This window comes from Lutra lutra, chromosome 1, assembly GCF_902655055.1.
Source record: "Lutra lutra chromosome 1, mLutLut1.2, whole genome shotgun sequence".
Classification (NCBI taxonomy): domain Eukaryota; kingdom Metazoa; phylum Chordata; class Mammalia; order Carnivora; family Mustelidae; genus Lutra; species Lutra lutra.
Window position 1 is genome coordinate 165,324,375 of NC_062278.1, and position 18,330 is coordinate 165,342,704.

General features: G+C 43.5%; 1 protein-coding gene across 5 annotated transcripts in view; it reads left to right on the top strand.

Moving 5' to 3' along the window:
* The window catches only part of RAB7A (RAB7A, member RAS oncogene family), a 74,813-nt gene that overhangs the window by 28,135 nt on the left and 28,348 nt on the right, over nucleotides 1-18,330 (top strand). For 2 of the 5 annotated variants that reach the window (XM_047743287.1, XM_047743295.1), the window contains exon 2: nucleotides 13,999-14,101. The exons of the other annotated variants lie outside the window; for them this stretch is intronic. The gene's annotated coding sequence lies outside the window, so the exon portion shown is untranslated. The remainder of the gene's footprint in view (nucleotides 1-13,998; nucleotides 14,102-18,330) is intronic. 5 annotated transcript variants of the gene reach the window in all.

The window sequence follows — 18,330 nt, forward strand, 5'->3', positions numbered from 1 at the left end:
GATTTCAAAACTTACTGCAAAGCTACAGTAATCAAAATGTTGTGGTACTGGCATAAGGGAACATGTGTAGATCAATGGAATATAGAGCCCAGAAATTGACCTTCACGTACAGGATCAGTTGAACTTGTACAGGGGTGCTGAGTCCATTTAGTGGTAAAAGGACAGTGTCTTCAACAAATGGTAGTGGTCCTGGGAAACTCTACCTGCAAAAGAGTAAGCTTGACCCTTATTTATTAACCATGTACAAAAATTAGATCAAAGGCTTTAAGAGTTAAAACTATAAAATTCTTGAAAGTAAATATAGGGGAAAAATTATGACATTGGATTTGACAGTGATTTTGTGGCTATGACCCTGAAAGCACAGGCAATGGCAGGAAAAACAGATAAATTGAACTTCATCAAAATTAAAAACTGTAAGGACACTATCAAGAGAGTAAAAAGACATCAGAATAAGAGAAAATACCTGTAAATCATATATCTGATAAGGAATTAGTATTCAGAATATGTAAGAACTCCTACAACTCAAGAACATAAAACTCAATTAAAAATGGCACAAGACCTGGATGGACATTTCTTCAAAGAAGATATGCAAATGGCTAATTCACACATACAAAAATGCATGTCACTAGTCATTAGGGAAATACAAATCAAACCAACAATGAAATACCACTTCACACTGATTGTTATTTAAAAGACGGGGGTAGGGGGCGCACCTGGGTGGCTCAGTCAGTTAAACCTTAGCATCTTTGTCTGCCTCTGGCCCAAATCATGATCCCGGGGTTCTGGGGTTGAGCCCTGGGGAGTCTACTTCTTCCTCTGCCACTCCCCCTGCTTGTGCTTTTTCCTGCTCTTTCTTTCTGTCAGATAAATTAATTTAAAAAGCATGTGTTGGGCAGGACCTGGAAAATTGGAACCCTTATGTATTGCTGTTAAGAAGTTGAAACAGGGGGCACCTGGGTGGCTCAGTGGGTTAAGCCTCTGCCTTCAGCTCAGGTCATGATCTCAGGGTCCTGGGATGGAGCCCTGCATCGGGTTCTCTGCTCAGCAGTGAGCCTGCTTCCTCCTCTCTCTGCCTACTTGTGATCTCTCTCTCTCTCTCTCTGTGTCAAATAAATTAAAAAAAAAAAAAAAAAAGTTGAAACAGTGCTGGTGCTATGGAAAGCAGTTTGGTTGTTCCTTAAAAATGTAAACAGAGTTACTGTATGTCTTGGCAAACTCACTTTTAGGTATACACCCAAAAGATTTAAAAATAGGATCTCAGAACAGATACTGATACACTGTTGTTCATAACAGAATAAGAGTCAAAAAGTAGAAGCAACCCACACCAGCAGATGAAAAAACTAAGCAAAATACAGTATATGTTAACTAACTCGAATTTAAATAAAATTAATAAAAAAGGATAAGCAAGATGTGGTATTATTTACATGCAATGGCATGGTAGTCACTGTAGGAAAAAAGTTCTGATGCATGCCATGTGTTGAACCTGGGATACACCATGCTGAGGTACACCGTAGATGAGGACAGATACTTTATAATCCCACTTCCATGGGCTGTTTAAAAAAGGACAACTCAGGGGCACCTAGGTGGCTCAGTGGGTTAAGCCTCTGCCTTCGGCTCAGGTCATGATCCCAGGGTCCTGGGATCGAGCCCCGCATCGCATCAGGCTCTCTGCTCAGCAGGGAGCCTGCTTCCTCCTCTCTCTGCCTGCCTCTCTGCCTACTTGTGATCCTCTGTCTGTCAAATAAATAAATAAAATCTTAAAAAAAAAAAAAAAGGACAACTCATAGAAAGTAGAGTAGAGATTATTAAGGGCTAGAGGAGCGGGACCTAGGTTATTATTGCTTAATCTGTATGGAGTTTCTGTTTGCTGTGATGAAAAAGTTCTGGAAATAGATGGTGATGTTGCATCACCACAACACCGCAGTGTGATGTTCTTACAGATGAGGAAATTAAGATCAGTACCTTTTCTTCATCCAAACTCTTCCTCTCAAATCCAGACTGCATCTTAATGGACAGATCTCTGACCTTGAAATGTGATTTCATAAATCATGTATTTATTACCACCTCATAGTGTGCTCAGCCGTGCAGTGTCATGTGGTGGGGAAGCACGTGGAGTTACGGAATATGAAATGTTCATCCTTTTTCCTTGTTTTCATGGTAGTGTTGGTTTCCACCTTAAATTAGTACTTCGTAATGACGTCTCTAAAATGTTGTCCAAGCAAGCTGTGCATTGGTGATCCAGTTGGGCAGGTGGATCTTTATTTTGCCAAAATCTTAACTAGCACAGTTTCAGTCCAGTTAAACCTTCCTTTCAGTAACTTTTGAAAGAGAAACAAAGTGTTGTGAAACTTCGTACATTTCTGTTCTTTAGCATTTCCTTTTCAGCCTGAAGAGCTGGACCTTGTGCTTAAGCATTACAGTTCCGCATTTTTTTTACCTGAAACCTCAAGTGGCTGAGCTTCTGTTAGCTTTTCATATCTAGCCCTGGCCGGCTGCTGACCTTCACGTGGCAGCTTGACTGGGGCAGGGATGCCCAGTTACTTGGTTAAAACATTCCTCTGGATGTCTCTGCAAGGGTCTTTCTGGAAGAGATTAACATTTGAATCTGTAGACCTTGCAAAGCAGATTGCCCTTGTCCAGTTGTGAAGAGTCCTGAGTAAAGCAAAAAGCTTGAACAAGAGAGAATTCATCTCTATTTGAAGGTTTTCTCCTGCCGTGAAACTCAGACTGGATCTTAGACCATTGGCTGTCCTGGTTCTCAGGCCCTTAGACTGCAGATCTTGGGACTTCTTGGTCTCCGTAATTGTGTGAGCTACTTACTTGTAATAAATGTCACATATATAAACTTTAATATGTGTGTGTGTGTGTGTGTGTGTGTGTATATAATTCTGTATGTATTTATGTGATCTTACACATTGTTACATAGGTAAATCTTATATACATGAAGTTTATATTTAACAACATATTTTATTTTATTTTATTTATTTTTTTATTTGACAGATCACGAGTAGGCAGAGAGGCAGGCAGAGAGAGAGAGGAGGAGGTAGGCTCCCTGCTGAGCAGAGAGCCCGATGCGGGACTCGATCCCAGCACCCCGAGATCATGACCTGAGCCGAAGGCAGAGGCTTTAACCACTGAGCCACCCAGGCGCCCCTAACAACATATTTTAAATCTCCCTTGAAAGTAATTGGCAAACTGTGAGCTTCTGTATGGTCCCAGCAGAGCCATTAGGTTCTCTTCCTCCATCTTGGTGGTTCTCTTGGTTCTGTTTTCTTTGGAAACCCTGACTGATAAACTTGGCATTAATAATAGAGTCACTCTTTCCTAAAGACAGGTCCCAGAGCATCTTTATACTGATCCTTCATATACCTCTGTTTCTCAGATCCCTTTTTTTTTTTTAAGATTTTATTTATTTATTTGACAAAGAGCAAGCACAAGCAGGGGGAGCAGCAGAGGGCAAAGGAGAAGCAGGCTCCCCACTGAGCAGGGAGCCCTAGGTGGGGCTCCATCCCAGGACCCTGGGATCACGACCTGAGCAGAAGGCAGACATTTAACCGACTGAACCACCCAGGCATTGCATGTTTCTCAGATACAGCTTACAATTCAGAGAACTAGTGTCTGGTTTGTGAACAGCTGGGTGACTCTGAAAGTCAGTTGTCACCTAACCAACAGGCTTTTGATGGTTAAGCCTTTGAGTAAAAGTGAGGAAGTTCTTCCAACAACCGTAACAGAAGTGAGATGTAGAAATGAAAGAATGGGTCGCTTTTGGGTGAGTTAGAGTTGCAGGAGAACACTTAGTCTTGAGGTTAATGAACTCAAAAATGTTTTGGACTAGTGGCAACTGAAATCTTTTTAAATCCAGTCTTCTTTTTGGAGGTGGTGGCAAGGCAAAATCGTGTCATTTTCTACAGTCAGTCCCATATTGACTTCAGGTAAATTGTGTATCTCTGTAAAGTGTTTCATTGTTTACAAAGCTGCTTTACCAATTTGCCCATGGAATCCTCCCTACAACCTGAAGAGGTGGCCAGGAAGTCTTTCTTACATGTGAGGAAGAAAGTTGAATTGTAGCTATGAGAATTTGTTTATAAAGCTAAAGGAGGTTAAAATGGTAAATTTTATGTTATTTATATTTTGCCACAGTAAATCATAATATAAATTATAATACAGTAAGAATGCTTTCTATAACTTTGTTAGTAAATTTGAAAACCTCTTGGGGTGAGGATACTTCTCGCAATATTGAACTAAAAAGGACAGGTTGTTTTGTTCTAGGCTACAGGTGGGTTTTGTTGTATGAAGATTAAAGATGAAAAATGGTAAGGAGGAAGGGCAAGGGAAGGGCAAAAATGGAAACTTCAAGGTTTCTGCTCACCTTCCCCAAGAATTACAATGTTTACCAGTATTCATATCTTTTCAGGCCCTTCTGCCCCAATACAATAAACTAAGCAGAGGATGTTACGTATTCTTTATTACAAACTTTTCCCACACTTCTTAACTTTCTAAAGTCTTACCACCTTGCAGCCCTCTAAAACAAAAAAACAGGAGGGACTTATATAATGACATGGAGGATTACTTAAATCTGAATTTGTAGTCAGGGCCTTCTTGCCTGGGAAGGGGGACTGGCAACTGGTTAAGCACACCTTGAAGTACTTCAGAAGATTTTGTTTGAAGCATTTCTGCATATTGAGGTTCCCTGGCAGGTCTACCAGCCCCTGGTAAAGTTGGGGAATCCTGGGGATTCAGTATCAGAAACTCTTTAACCAGATTGTAATCTGACCAGAGAGCATGTCCTAACAGCATTGCTTCAGGAAGCTTCCCTTCCTGTAATGTGGAATAGCCGTCTCTTTTTAAAATGTTCTGTTATAAAAAAATTCAAGTAAATAGAATCATAAAATACACGAACACACACAAACTCCTACCTAATTTCAGCAGTTGACCCTTGAACAGTGCAGGGCTTAAGGGTGCCAACCCCCCTTGTGGTCGAATTCTAGTATGACTTCTGACTCTCCAAAAACTTAAGTACTGATAGACTACTATTGACCAGAAGGCTCACCGATAAACAGTTGATTAACACTTGTATGTTAAATATATACTGTATACATTGTTTTTACAATAATGTAAGCTAGGGAAAAGAGTATGTTAAGAGAATAATGAGAGAAAATACATATAAGTACCATACTGTAAAAAGTCCACATATTAGTGGACCCACACAGTTCAGACCTGTGTTGTTCAAGGGTCGACTATATTTGCTCCCTATCTGTTCTTTTGGTTGAACTAATACAAAGTAAATTAGAGGGGCACCTGGGTGGTTCAATCAGTTAAGCATCTGCCTACTGTCCACATTGGGCTCCCTGTTCAGCAGGGATTCTTCTTCTCCCTGTGCCCCTGCTCATGCCCTCTCTCTCTCTCTCTCAAATAAATAAAACCTTTTTTTAAAAAGAAACAAAGTATATTAGATATTATCATGACACTTCACCCCTAAATGCTCAAGTCTTTTCATCTAGATGTGGTCCCTTCTCCCCCTTCCTTTTTTTTTTTTAAAGATTTTATTTATTTATTTGACAGAGATCACAAGTAGGCAGAGAGAGAGAGGAAGGGAAGCAGGCTCCCTGCTGAGCAGAGAGCCCGATGTGGGGCTTGATCCCAGGACCCTGAGATCATGACCTGAGCCGAAGGCAGCGGCTCAACCCACTGAGCCACCTAGGCGCCCCCCCTTCCTTTTATGTCATTACCTTTAACTTTGAGAAGATCAAGCCAGTTGTTTTTTTCTTTTTAAAGATTTTATTTATTTAATTGACAGAGACAGCTAGAGAGGGAACATAAGCAGGGGGAGTGGGAGAGGAAGAAGCAGGTTCTCTAGTAAGCAGGGAGCCCGATGCGGAGCTTGATCCCAGGACCCTGGGATTATGACCTGAGCCGAGGCAGACGTCCAACAGACTGAGCCACCTAGGTGCCCCCAAACCAGTTGTCTTCACAGAATGTTCCACGCTCTGGGTTTGGCTGGTTGCATCTTTTGATACTTAAGGTGCGCCACTAGCCCTGCTATTTCTTGTGCACTAAAAGCTTGGGTAAATTTAGGTTATATGTTTTTGATGAGACTATTTCATAATGTCTGATTGTCCCACTATTAGTGAAGGTAAGTTTAATCATTATATTAAGATGGTCACAGCTGTGTATGTGTCCTTTGCAGCCTCTTGTGATTAGGAAGTGATCTCTTGAGGTGCTGTTTTGGTGACATGTAGATAGATCTTTAGTTTCCCATCCACCTTTCACCTAGGGCATTAGCATCATTGATGATCTTGACCTGAACCTTTCATTTTCATTAAGGAATGTAAAATGATTTTTTTTTTAAATTTCAGTCATTCCTTCTGTATTCCTCTTTTTTCTTCTTTTCTCTTTTTTTTTTTGCTCCCTGACCCCCTCCCTCTCTTTTTTTTTTTTTTAAGTAGACTCTACGCCCAATGCAGGGCTTGAACTCAATGACCCTGAGATCATAACCTGAGCTGGAATCGGGAGTCAGACATGCAACTGACTGAGCCACCCAGGGACCCCTCAGAACGTAGCTGCTATACAGCTGTGTAAACATTTCTTATATACCGAGGCTGCCGTTTTCAAGTGTCTGTATTCAGTGGAGCACATCAGTATTGATGTTAATTTTTTGCTTGTTTAGGTAGAGAGACCAACTGATGACAGATTTGTTCAGTTTAGGAGGCATTTTTTTTTTTTAAGATTCCATTTATTTATTTGACAGAGAGGTCACAAGTAGGCAGAGAGGCAGGTGGCGGGGGCAGGCTCCCCACGGAGCAGAGAGCCCTGTTGGATTCAGGGCTTGGTCCCAGGACCCTGCGATCGTGACCGGAACTGGAGACAGAGGCCCAACCCACTGAGCCACTCAGGCGCCCAGGAGGCATTATTTAAATGTTTTTCCGAGGTGGATTAGGGAGGGTGGGTGGGAGAAAGGGGCAGGAAGGCCTTTCTGGTCGTTCTGGTCGGAAGCAGTGTCCCTGGCAGAGTCAGAAGTTGAAGAGTCTAGAGCCCTGGAAGGGGACTGAGTTTGGCAAAATGAGAAAGTTGTGGCTAAGAGAGCTGTTTCTTTCCGGGGATGGGAACAGTGTGTGCAGTCCAGACTGTCTTGGTACTACTCATCACTCACGTGGACTGGCTGGGAAGAATTACCAGAAGGATACTGGAGAGAATCTTAGGGAATTCATTTCCAGCCCGGCTTAATGGGAGGGAAGGTTGTCATCTCTGTGGAACGCCTCATGGGTTCTTATCTCTCCCTTTTTGATTTCTTAAGGTTCCCCAAGTCCAGTGATTATACTTACTTACTCAGAGCTTATCTCTGTTCATCGCCAAATGGTCTACACAGTTAGGTGGTTTCCTCTTTTTTGGCTACTGTGAATAGTGACACTGTGAACATTTGTGTGCAGGTTTTTGTGGGGATGTATGTTTCGTTTCATTTCTCTTGGGTTCGTCTCCAAGAATGGAATTGCTGGGTCATAGGGTGTGACTCTGTGTTTAACTTTCTGAGGGACTGCCAGCCTCTTGCAGGGTGGCCGCACCAGTTCACCTTCGCCCAGCAGTGTGTGGGATCTGGTGTCTCCACACTGCCCATCAGCGCTCGATTATAGTCATCCTAGTGGGTATTCTCTTCCATCAGTTGTTTACCTCTAGTCTTCTCAGGAGTTGCTGGATTTGGGTCATGGTGCAGCAGAGATGCTCCTTGTAGGAGCTGGGGCGGGGGAAGTATGGAGAGGCAGGTTACCGTAGAAGGAGAAGTCGGATGTGGTAAGAAAATAGACCAAAAGGGAGCTGGGGCCAGGCCTGGCAGAGTTGGAAGAGTTAGCCCAAGGAGCTCTGACTGGTAGCGAACACCGTGTATTTATAGCAAAGCAGGCTAACTAGAGCAGAGCAGCTCTGAGGCTGAGGAGATAGTCAGGAAGTAATGAGGATTCAAACTGGGGTTGTGCAAATGAAAAGAAGAGGTTTGGGGAAGATTAGTTATGGGTAGGACTAGATCAGATGTAATGGTTAGGGTAGAGGAACATTGGAAATAGTTTTGAGTCTGAGAACAGGAGAGAATGTTCCCCTTGGACAGATTTGGGTGGGTGGAAGGTTTCTGTATGTAATGTGACTCTAACTGCTAACAGAACACGTGACAAATGTGCGTGCAGCAGGAAATTAAAGAAAAGCCTTTACTGGAGCCCAGATTTGACATCCTGAATGAAGTGGGAAGTGTCGCAAGGTCACTGCTTCTTCCATGTCATCCCCTCAGATATCTGCAGATAGCCTCTGATCACTTTCTCTTTTTTATAGAACAGCTTAATTGAGGTATAATTGCCATATAGTGAACTGTACATGTTTACACTATACATGTTGAGTTTTGATGTATGTGTGTGTCTCTGAAATTGTCACCCCAATCAAGATGATAAATCCATTACCCCAAAAGTCTCCTAAGCCCCTTTATAAATCCTCCCTCCTGCCTACTGCCCCTTCCTTACGCATTCCCAGACAACCACTGACTTGCTTTCTAGTTTGCATTTTCTGATATTTCATTTAAGTGGAATCTGTGTGTGTATACATTATGTATATGCACATACAGTAGATGTACTTTTAGGGGAGAGATGTCTGGCTTCTTTTACTCAACATCATTTTGAGATCCGTCCATGTTAAATGTCAATAGTTCATTCCTTTTTGTAGCTGAGTCTTACTCCTTTATAAAGATGGGTCACAGTTCATTCTCCAAGTGATGTACATTTGCTTCCAGTTTTTGACTGTTACGTATAACCCTGGTGTGAACATTTGTGTACAAGTCTTTGTCTGGACATATGCCTTAATTTCTCTTGGGTAGATAATTAGGAGGGGAATCAAGTCATTTCTTCAAGGTTCATTTTAGCACTTTTTTAAAAAAAGATTTTATTTATTTTTATTTTATTTTATTACAGGCAGAGGAGAGTGGCTGGCAGAGGGAGAAACAGGCTCCCTGCTGAGCAGAGAGAGCCCAGTGTGGGACTTAGTCCCAGGACCCTGGGATTATGACCTGAGCCAAAGCAGATGCTTAACTGACTGAGCCACCCAGGCGTCCCATGTTTTAGTGCTTTTTAGTATATTCACAGGATTGTGTAGCCGACACAACTCTTTCATTCCAGAACATATCTTCATCACCCCAAAATGTATCTTTAATTTTTAAAATGTTTTTTCTGTCTTACATTCCCCCCAGCAAAACTGTTCCACATCTTCCAGTTCCATATCCTCACCAATACTTGGTGTGGTCATAAAAAATTTTTTTAACCAGGGGAGCCTGGGTGGCTCAGTGGGTTAAGCCTCTGCCTTCATCTCAGGTCACGATCTCAGGGTCCTGGGATCAAGCCCCACATCGGGCTCTCTGCTCAGCGGGGAGCCTGCTTCCCTGCTCTCTCTCTTTCTGCCTCTCTGGCTACTTGTGATCTCTGTCAAATAAATAAAATCTCTTTTTTTTTTAATAAAGATTTTATTTATTTATTTGACAGAGAGAGAGAGATCACAAGTAGGCAGAGCAGCAGGGAGAGACAGAGGGGGAAGCAGGCTCCCGCTGAGCACAGAGCCCGATGTGGGACTCGATTCCAGGACCCTGAGATCATGACCTGAGCCGAAGGCAGATGCTCAACCCACTGAGCCACTCAGGCAACCCTAAACAAAATCTTTTTTAAAAAAATATATTTTTTTTAAACCATTCAGGCATGTTGATAGTTTTTTTTTTTTTTTTCTTTTTAAGATTTTATTTATTTATTTGACAGAGAGAGATCACAGTGGACAGAGGCAGGCAGAGAGCCCGATGCGGGACTCGATCCCAGGATCCTGAGATCATCACTGAGCGTCCCGTTTTGTTTTGTTTTGTTTTGTTTTGTTTTGTTTTGTTTTGTTTTTAAAGATTTTATTTATTTATTTGACAGAGATCACAAGTAGGCAGAGAAGCAGGCAGAGAGATATGAGGGAAGCAGGCTCCCTGCTGAGCAGAGAGCCCGATGCGGGGCTCGATCCCAGGACCCTGGGATCGTGACCTGAGCCGAAGGCAGAGGCTTTAACCCACTGAGCCACCCAGGCGCCCCTGCATGTTTATAGTTTTAGCTCATGGTTTTTGCATTTCCTTAAGGAGTAATATTGTGGCTTATCTTTTCACATGCTTATTCATCTTTGGTGAACTATCTGGTTACTCTTTCGCTTATTTATTGAGTTGTTTGTTTTCTTACTGAGTTTTAGAGTTCTAAGTCTGTTGTCAGATATGTGGTTTGCACATATTTTCTCCATCTTTGTCTTCTCACTGTATTAACAGCATCTTTTGAAGAGCAGAAGTTCTTAATCCTGATGAAGTTCAGTCTGTCAGTCCTTCTACACGTTGTGCTTTCAGTGTGATACCTAGGAAATCTGCTTAGCCCACATTTCTGACAATCTTGAAATAGAACTAAATTTTAAACTAAGCGCAGGGACTTCGTTAGGTACCCAGGGGGCATTTACATTTATCATCTGTGTCCTTCACCAGATATACTGGAGAGTCAGAAATTGTAGGGGTCATAAATAAGCCAGTTATCAGTTGCCCAGTCATCTGTCCGTTATGTGAGCATGCCTGTACTTACCCAGCTCTAAAATGATGTGGGGTTCCTCACCCCCATCTGTCTCCCATGTTTCCTGACCTGGCTCTTTCTGCTGTCAAATGAACGCCTTAAGAAAGAATCAGTGTTAACTTAAGAAAAATAAAATTTGGAAGACAAATCCTCTATCCTTCTCTTCCTAAAAAATCCAAGTACACATGACTTTTTTTTTTTTTTTTAACATAAGGCAAATAATTACATGGCTTCTCTTTTCCATGAAAAACTTTGTGATTTTAAGGAGTTTCCTGAACCTGGGCTTTCCTCCCTCTGGAGTCTCTCATCTCTGGGTGTGGCTGGACTCCTTTGTAAAAGGTAGTTATAGAGCTGATTAGAAAGGATATATTTTTTTTAATTTTTATTTATTTGACAGAGAGAAATCACAACTAGGCAGAGAGGCAGGCAGAGGGAGAGTAGGAAGCAGGCTCCTGTGGAGCAGAGAGCCTGATGCGGGGCTGGATCCCAGGATCCTGGGATCATGACCCGAGCCGAAGGCAGAGGCCCCAACCCACTGAGCCTCCCAGGCGCCTCTAGAAAGGATATGTTTTAATTTTAAGTTCTGTATTTGGAAAATTTCCTCAGTTGTGGGGCTCATCTCAACACAAAGAGTGAAGACTAAAATATGTTCTGTAATTGCACTGGTTGAAGGATTGAATTGAAGAATGTTGTACTGGGTGAATAAGGGACTTACTCCATTTTACCAGGAACCAGTAGTAGCTCCAGAAATTGGAAGAGGTGGGGAGATACTGGGCCTAATAGTAATGAGCCGGCAGTCATTGATGTCTCTGGTTCCTTTACATCTTCATTCTCATTCTTCACAGAAGCATGGGAAGATAAAACTATCCACTTTTTACAGATTTAGGAATTCACTATACAAGGCCCAAGGAGGAAAGATTATTTACCTCAACTTGCCCAACTGGTAGGTTTCAAAGCCCTGATTTGAGCTAGAGCTTCTCATGTCTTCTTGGGTCCCAGAGCCCTGGGTTTGTCTGTTGTCCCGGAGTTTGTCTTGCATCTGAATATGGAGCAGATCTGAGCTGCTTTTGGGGAATAGTATTGAGAACACTCCTGAAGTCATAGCATTCCGACCTACCTTTGTATGACCAGCTTTGGAGTATTAGGAATCTCAACACTCTTCCCATTCTCTTCTTACGAGTATTGATTTTGCCTCTGAAGATAAACCAAACACACTTAAAACTTCGTTAGAAATGTTAGCTGTTAAGTTTATGATAGTTCTCAAGAAAAGGTAAGATCATACTGTCATTTAAATATGAAATGAATACATGTCAAAGATTTTATCTCATTAATTGAAAAAATGGGGAAAATGTTATAACCAAAGAATACAAAGAGCAGACATTAAGTGTAGGTCAGTAGAGTTGAGAGGAATATGCACGTGAGCACAAAACTGGCCCTTGCCCTGGGGAATAGAATTCCCCAGCTAGAATTCATTTGCGTATCCATAGACTGGGGTTCTCTATGACAAGTCGGGTCACCATTCGGGTCACTGGCAGGGGAGGGCTGGAGTCAGCACAAAAGAAAGTGCTCTAGATTTAGAGTCTAAATAATGCATAGTTTCCCACTAGAGACATCCCATGCTGCTTTTAATTTCAGATTTGCTTACAGAATATGAGAATCTGTAATACTGTTTTACTTCTTTTCTTCCACATTCAAGTTTTTAAATACTTGTTTAAAAATGGTTTGGGTAGTAAGGCTTTTCTGAATTTAAGTCCCAGTGATTGCATATTAGGCTTAAATCTGTTCATGTATTTTGGAGACATCATATGAAGTATGTTTTGTTTTGTTTTTTTAAAGATTTTATGTATTTGAGAGAGAGAGTCGTAGAGAGCGCATAAGGGGAGGGGCAGAGGCAGAAGCAGACTCCCCACTTAGCAGGGAGGCCAGTGCGGGGCGCGATCCCAGGACATGGAGTCATGACCCGAGCCTAAGGCGGACGCTTAACCGACTGAGCCATCCAGGTGCCCCTTAAAGCTAATGTACTTAAAAGCATTTTCTACTTTGAGTATCTCTTCTGAGGATGATAGCCACTGAGCTTCAGCCCTTCAGACAAGTTGTCAGACTTGCAATACTCCTGCATTCCTAGTATCTGACTTGAAGGAAGAATCAAGGGTTTAAAGGTCTGTAGAACCATACACAGTGGGTAAGAGTTTGCTGCTCTGACTTGTATTTCCCCTAGGGGTAACTTCCCCACCCTCCTCCTAATATCAGAGAGAAATGCTATATAGCCACAGTTTTTGATTCCTTTGATCTGTTAAAAAGAACATTCAGTTGAGTAAGTTTTTAAGATCTTTCTGGCTTTATTCAAGAAGTCCTGAATAAGGCAGCGTCCCATCTAGCAAAGAAGGGAATTCCAAGGAGCTGTACAAAATAAAAAGACAGGGAAGTTATACTAGTAATAAGTGGATTGGTCGTGAGAAGATCTCCTGTGGGGTACAGCTGGGGTCTGTCAGCAGGTTACCTCACCAGTGTTGACCAGGTAATTCCTGACTGACTGGTTTAAGATTCCATTTCTGGGAGCGGCCAGAACTATAATTAAGTCTCAGTTTGGTGATGCTGGGTTTAGCCTAAGTGACTTCATTTTGTGCCTGTTGTCTTTTTTTTTTTTTTTTTTTTTTCCTTCAAAGATTTTTAATTATCTGACAGAGATCACAAATAGGCAGAGAGGCAGGCAGGGGGTGGGGAGTGGGCTTCCCACCAAGCAGAAAGCCCGACTCGGGGCTCGATTCCAGAACCCTGAGATCATGACCCAGGCTGAAGGCAGAGGCTCAACCCACTGAGCCACCCAGGCACCCGCCCGCCCTCCCCCCGCCCCCCCCCCCGATTTTTTTTTTTAACAGCTCTTATTCTTTGGAGAGGTGGGATTGGTGTGGTGTGGTGGTGAAAGAATTGAAATTGAAGTTTACCTTTTCAGCGAAACGGGAATACCTTTGGAACTGAAAGGGTTCTTGGATATCCTGAAGCCCCAGCAGCCATTGAGGGTCCTTGTACCCTTCAGTTAAATGTGTGAGGAGTGGGCTGCCATGCAGGGAGAGCCCTGATTGGGGTGTGTTCATGGGACAATAGCAGGAATGCTAGAGAGGAGAGAGGGTGCTAATGCAGCCTTGACACGTGTAGTGTGCCATGATTTCTGGCCGCTGCTTGTGTTAAGATGGGGACCTGTAGGCTGCCTGGCTTTAGTGAGGCTCTTCACCTCACCTGCATTTGAACAGTGTTTGTCTTGGTTTGTCTTGTCTGAGTTCTGGTTGAATCTGTCTGCCATTAGTCTCCATCCTTCCTCTATTGGGAGGGAAAAGGACCCATTTGTTTTCCATCTGATGTAACTCACCCTGCCTCTTTGACTTCTTTGCTTCTTTCTTAGTGGCAGTACCATACAGCGTTGCCTAGGTTTCCCTATTTGGGACCTCTGGGTCGTGTGTCCACTGAGTGGTGGGAGTTAACTTTTTGACATCTAACCTGAACAGGTATGATACTACATTTACGTTATTTGTTATACTTATTTTAGAGCTTTAAAAAATTCCCGTGTCGGGGCATCTCTGGGTGGCACAGTTAGTTGGGTTAAGCATCTGGCTCTTGGTTTTAGCTCAGGTCGTGATCTTAGGGTTGTGAGATCAAGCCCTGAGTTGGGCTCTGCCCTGAGCACAGAGTCTGCTTGGGATTCTCTTTCTTCCTCTACCCTTCCTGCTCATGTTCTCTCTCTCTTTCTCTCTCTCTCAGGATTCTCTCCCTCCCTCTACTCCTCCTGCTCATGTTCGTGTTCTCTCTCTCTTTCTCTGAAACAATAAATTAATTTTTTAAATTAATTTTTTAAAATTAGTTTATCATTTGCCAGACTGGGTTTCTTTTACTTCGACATCTTGTTTCGAGAAGGGGTTAGGAAGGAATTGTTTTAGAATATAAATCTCACTATATGAAACACCTCAGTTCACCATGGTTCCTGTGAAAGTACTGGGGAGTAAAATACGTGTGCCTGCCACACAGAATTGCATACAGTTCCTAATAGGACCTTCTCCGGTCTGATGAAACTGTCTAAACTGTCACTGGCAGAGTTTCCCACCTTCTCAGAGAAGGATTTTAAGATTTGGCTGATGTTTCATCATTTCATCTAACTCAGGCAAGAAATCTGTAAGAGCTGTTCCAGTCGATCAGTGCCATCAGTTTTGGGTCCTCAGTGTTCCTTACGTTATCGACAGTATCGCATTCTCTGATTTGAGCATTCTCTCCTTTGTTCCTGTACTCACTTCCTTTCCTATAAGCCGGTGTGTGAAACCATTAATTGAACTTTCCCCTTGATGGGTTGCAGAGAACCTCGTATAGTGTTTGTGCACCCCTGGTCTGCCAGGACAAATGGCCACAGATACTATGAAGTGGTTATGATGCAGCACTATCCTGCTATGGTGTTCTAATGAAAAATTCAGACATTAAGTAGTATCTATAGTTTGCTGTTGAAGAACAGGTATTTTTATTTGTTGTTAAGAATGAAAGACAGGGTGCCCGGGTGGCTCAGTCAGTTAAGCATCTGCCTTCAGCTCAGGTCACGATCCCAGGGTCCTGGGATCGAGCCCCACGTCGGGCTTCCTGTTCTGTGGGGAGCCTGTTTCCCCCTCTCCCTGTCTCACACTCTATCTCAAATAAATAAATACAATCTTTAAAAAAAAAAAATGAAAGCAGACAGAAGATAAAGTGGTAATGAAACAAGGAATGGCCATAAATTGAGATTTAAGATGTTTGAGGACTATGTATTAATCCTAGGGAAAGGTTCCAGGAGTGTTTAGACTGGTACTATACAATAGTACTTCCTGTGCTGATGGAAATATGCTATATCTGCACTGTCCAGTATGGTAGGTGCCAGCCACAGATGGCTATCACGCACTTAGAATGTGGCTAGTGTGGCTGGGGAACTGTATTTGGCCTCATTTAGCTTCATTTAAGCAGCCACCTGCGCTCAGTAACTACCGTGCTGGCTACAGTAGTAGTTTACCAGGCCCTCTTGTGGGGCACGCGCTTTTGGAATTGGGGATTCGGGGGTGGAGGAGAGACTGCGTTGGAGAACTTTTCTCTTCCTCTGTTCGCATTCGGGTGGCAGGCAGATGCGCTGGAAGTTATGGTTCAGCATGATGAAAGGGGGCCCTGGGACCCAGATGCTCTGGCATTTGGGGAGTGGTGCCCAGGAAGACAGGCTGTCCAGACTGCCTAGACGTTGCTGCCCCCTCCCAGATGAGCAGGCTCCTGGTACATGAAGTGGGTACATGCAGGGGGTGTGGCCCCGGGGGTGGGGTGGCACACACACTAGAGATACAGGGCATATGGGGTAGAAATGATGCATGTTCTGGAGAAATTTAAGGCTAGGCTAGGTACCTGCCTCGCATGGTTGTCGAGCGTGCCCGTGGCAGGCTGGGCTCTAACTTTTGTGTGCCAGCTCCAGCCTTGGTGGCTTCATGCTCTCAGGCCCTGTGGGCATCCCAGACAGCCCCTTTTGATCCCTCTAGTAGTCCACCTGCGCCTCAGACCTGATGCTTCAGAGCCTTGCTCCTTCTCACTTCAATCCTGTAACATTTCCCACTGGGCTTCCTGAGAACTTCTCTGAAGCTTGTAAGAGATGGCAAACAAGTTAACCATCCTGACCGATTAGTTTTGACAACAGTGGACGCTCCTTCTCAGGCATTGCATGTACAGCTGTTCAGTCTTGCTTTTGAAAATGTTCCAGTATTTCTGCTGATAAGTGTTCTCTCCCTTAAAGTACTGTTACTTATACTGCCCTGTGAAATGATTGTCTTCTTGCCTACCAGACAGCAAACCTCTAGAAGATAAGCGTAGCCATCTGTTACTACCCTTTATACTGCCCTATGTGTCCGGTGAATGCTGACATTCCCATTTTAGCACAGGCATCTAGACCGAAGTCATAAAATCCTAGCACAAACAAGCATTCCTCAGTTAGCTGTGAAATTTGAGATACGGCTAAATACAGTGTCTCTTTAAAAAATAAGGGCACCTGGCTGGCTCGAGACTCTTGATCTTGGGGTCATGAAGTCAAGCCCCACGTGGGGTAGATTTTACTAAAAATTTTTATTTTACTTTTTATAAAGATTTTATTTATTTGTGAGAGAGTGCACAAGCAGGGGCAGCAGCAGGCAGAGGGAGAAGCAGGCTCCCCGCTGAGCAAGAATCCTAATGTGTAGAACTCAATGCCTTGGGGGGCGCCTGGGTGGCTCAGTGGGTCGGGTCATGATCCCAGGGTCCTGGGACCGAGCCCCCAGTCGGGCTCTCTGCTCAGCAGGGAGCCTGTATCCTCGTGTCTCTCTCTGCCTGCCTCTCTACCTACTTGTGATCTCTGTCAAATAAATAAATAAAATCTTAAAAAAAAAAAAAAAAAAAAGAACTCAGTCCCGGGACCCTAGGATCATTTAGCCAAGCCAGAGGCAGACACAACCGAGCCACCCAGGTGCACCCCTTCACTTAAAAATTAGAAGGAAAAAAAAAAAAAGAATCTGACTGCAAGATTTTTCCAGGCTCTCTATTTAGGAGGAAAGGGGAATATGATAAAATTCAACTGAGCTTGTATTATTCCTAGACTTAGAAATACATGTTTCAGTCCAGATCCTGGACTCTTTTAAACCAGTGACTCTTAAACTTTTCAGAGTACAAACTGCTTCAGCACGGCAAGAAATTCCACAGGGCCTGCCCACTGCCCCTAGCCGTCCATGTCCCAGGTGTGGGCTTCCTCTTTGGGCAGATTCCACTTTGGGTTAGTCACAGCTTAGCCCTACCCACAGTATCTCTTCATTTATTGGGTGGATGTAGTGGAATCTGGTGGAAGGAAGGCTGGAATCTGTCTTGGTCCCTAGGGAAGCTAGAGTAGACTTCCCGCTGAAGGCAGCGTTCAACCTGAAAGGGAAAGAAAAAACTCACTTCAAATTCTGGGAGTAGAAAAACTAGGTTTAAGACTTTAGGATTGGGGCACCTGGGTGGCTCAGTGGGTTAAAGCCTCTGCCTTTGGCTCGGGTCGTGATCCCAGGGTCCTGGGATCGAGCCCCGCATCGGACTCTCTGTTCAGCAGGGAGCCTGCTTCCTCCTTTCTCTCTCTGCCTGCCTCTCTGCCTACTTGTAATCTCTGTCAAATAAAATAAATAAAATCTTAAAAAAAAAAAAAGACTTTAGGATTATTCTGACATACACTTGTGTTGAATGAACGGTATTAGAACTTAGCCAATTGAAGGGGACGGAAGGTGCTCCAGACCAGGCAAGTGACTTTATTCAGTAAAAACAAGACAAAGGCTAGTTCAAAGTAAAAACGTGGCTCACTTGCCTGAATGTCTGTTGTGCATTTGGAGGTGGTGATCATCCATACCAACCAGTTGCTAAGTTCTGCTTTCCGATCTAAGCCTGTCATCTGAGTTTCTAGAACACCAGCATTATCCCGAGCTTCCCCCAAAGTGACTTCATGATTCCACAGAAAGGGTTTTGGTCAAAGGCCACCACTCCACCTCTTCCCTCCTGCTTCCAGCCTGGCAGTCTTTCCACTCCTGCCCCATGCCCAGATGAGCATCCTCCTCTCTGGAACCTTGCATCCCCTCCTGGAAGTATGTGGCAGCCGCCTGCATTCTTCTCCCATTCACGTTCCTGGACCTGGACCTAGTTCTGGTTGATGTGGACCATTTGATCATGGGGTTTCCAAACAACTCCAGCTTCCATT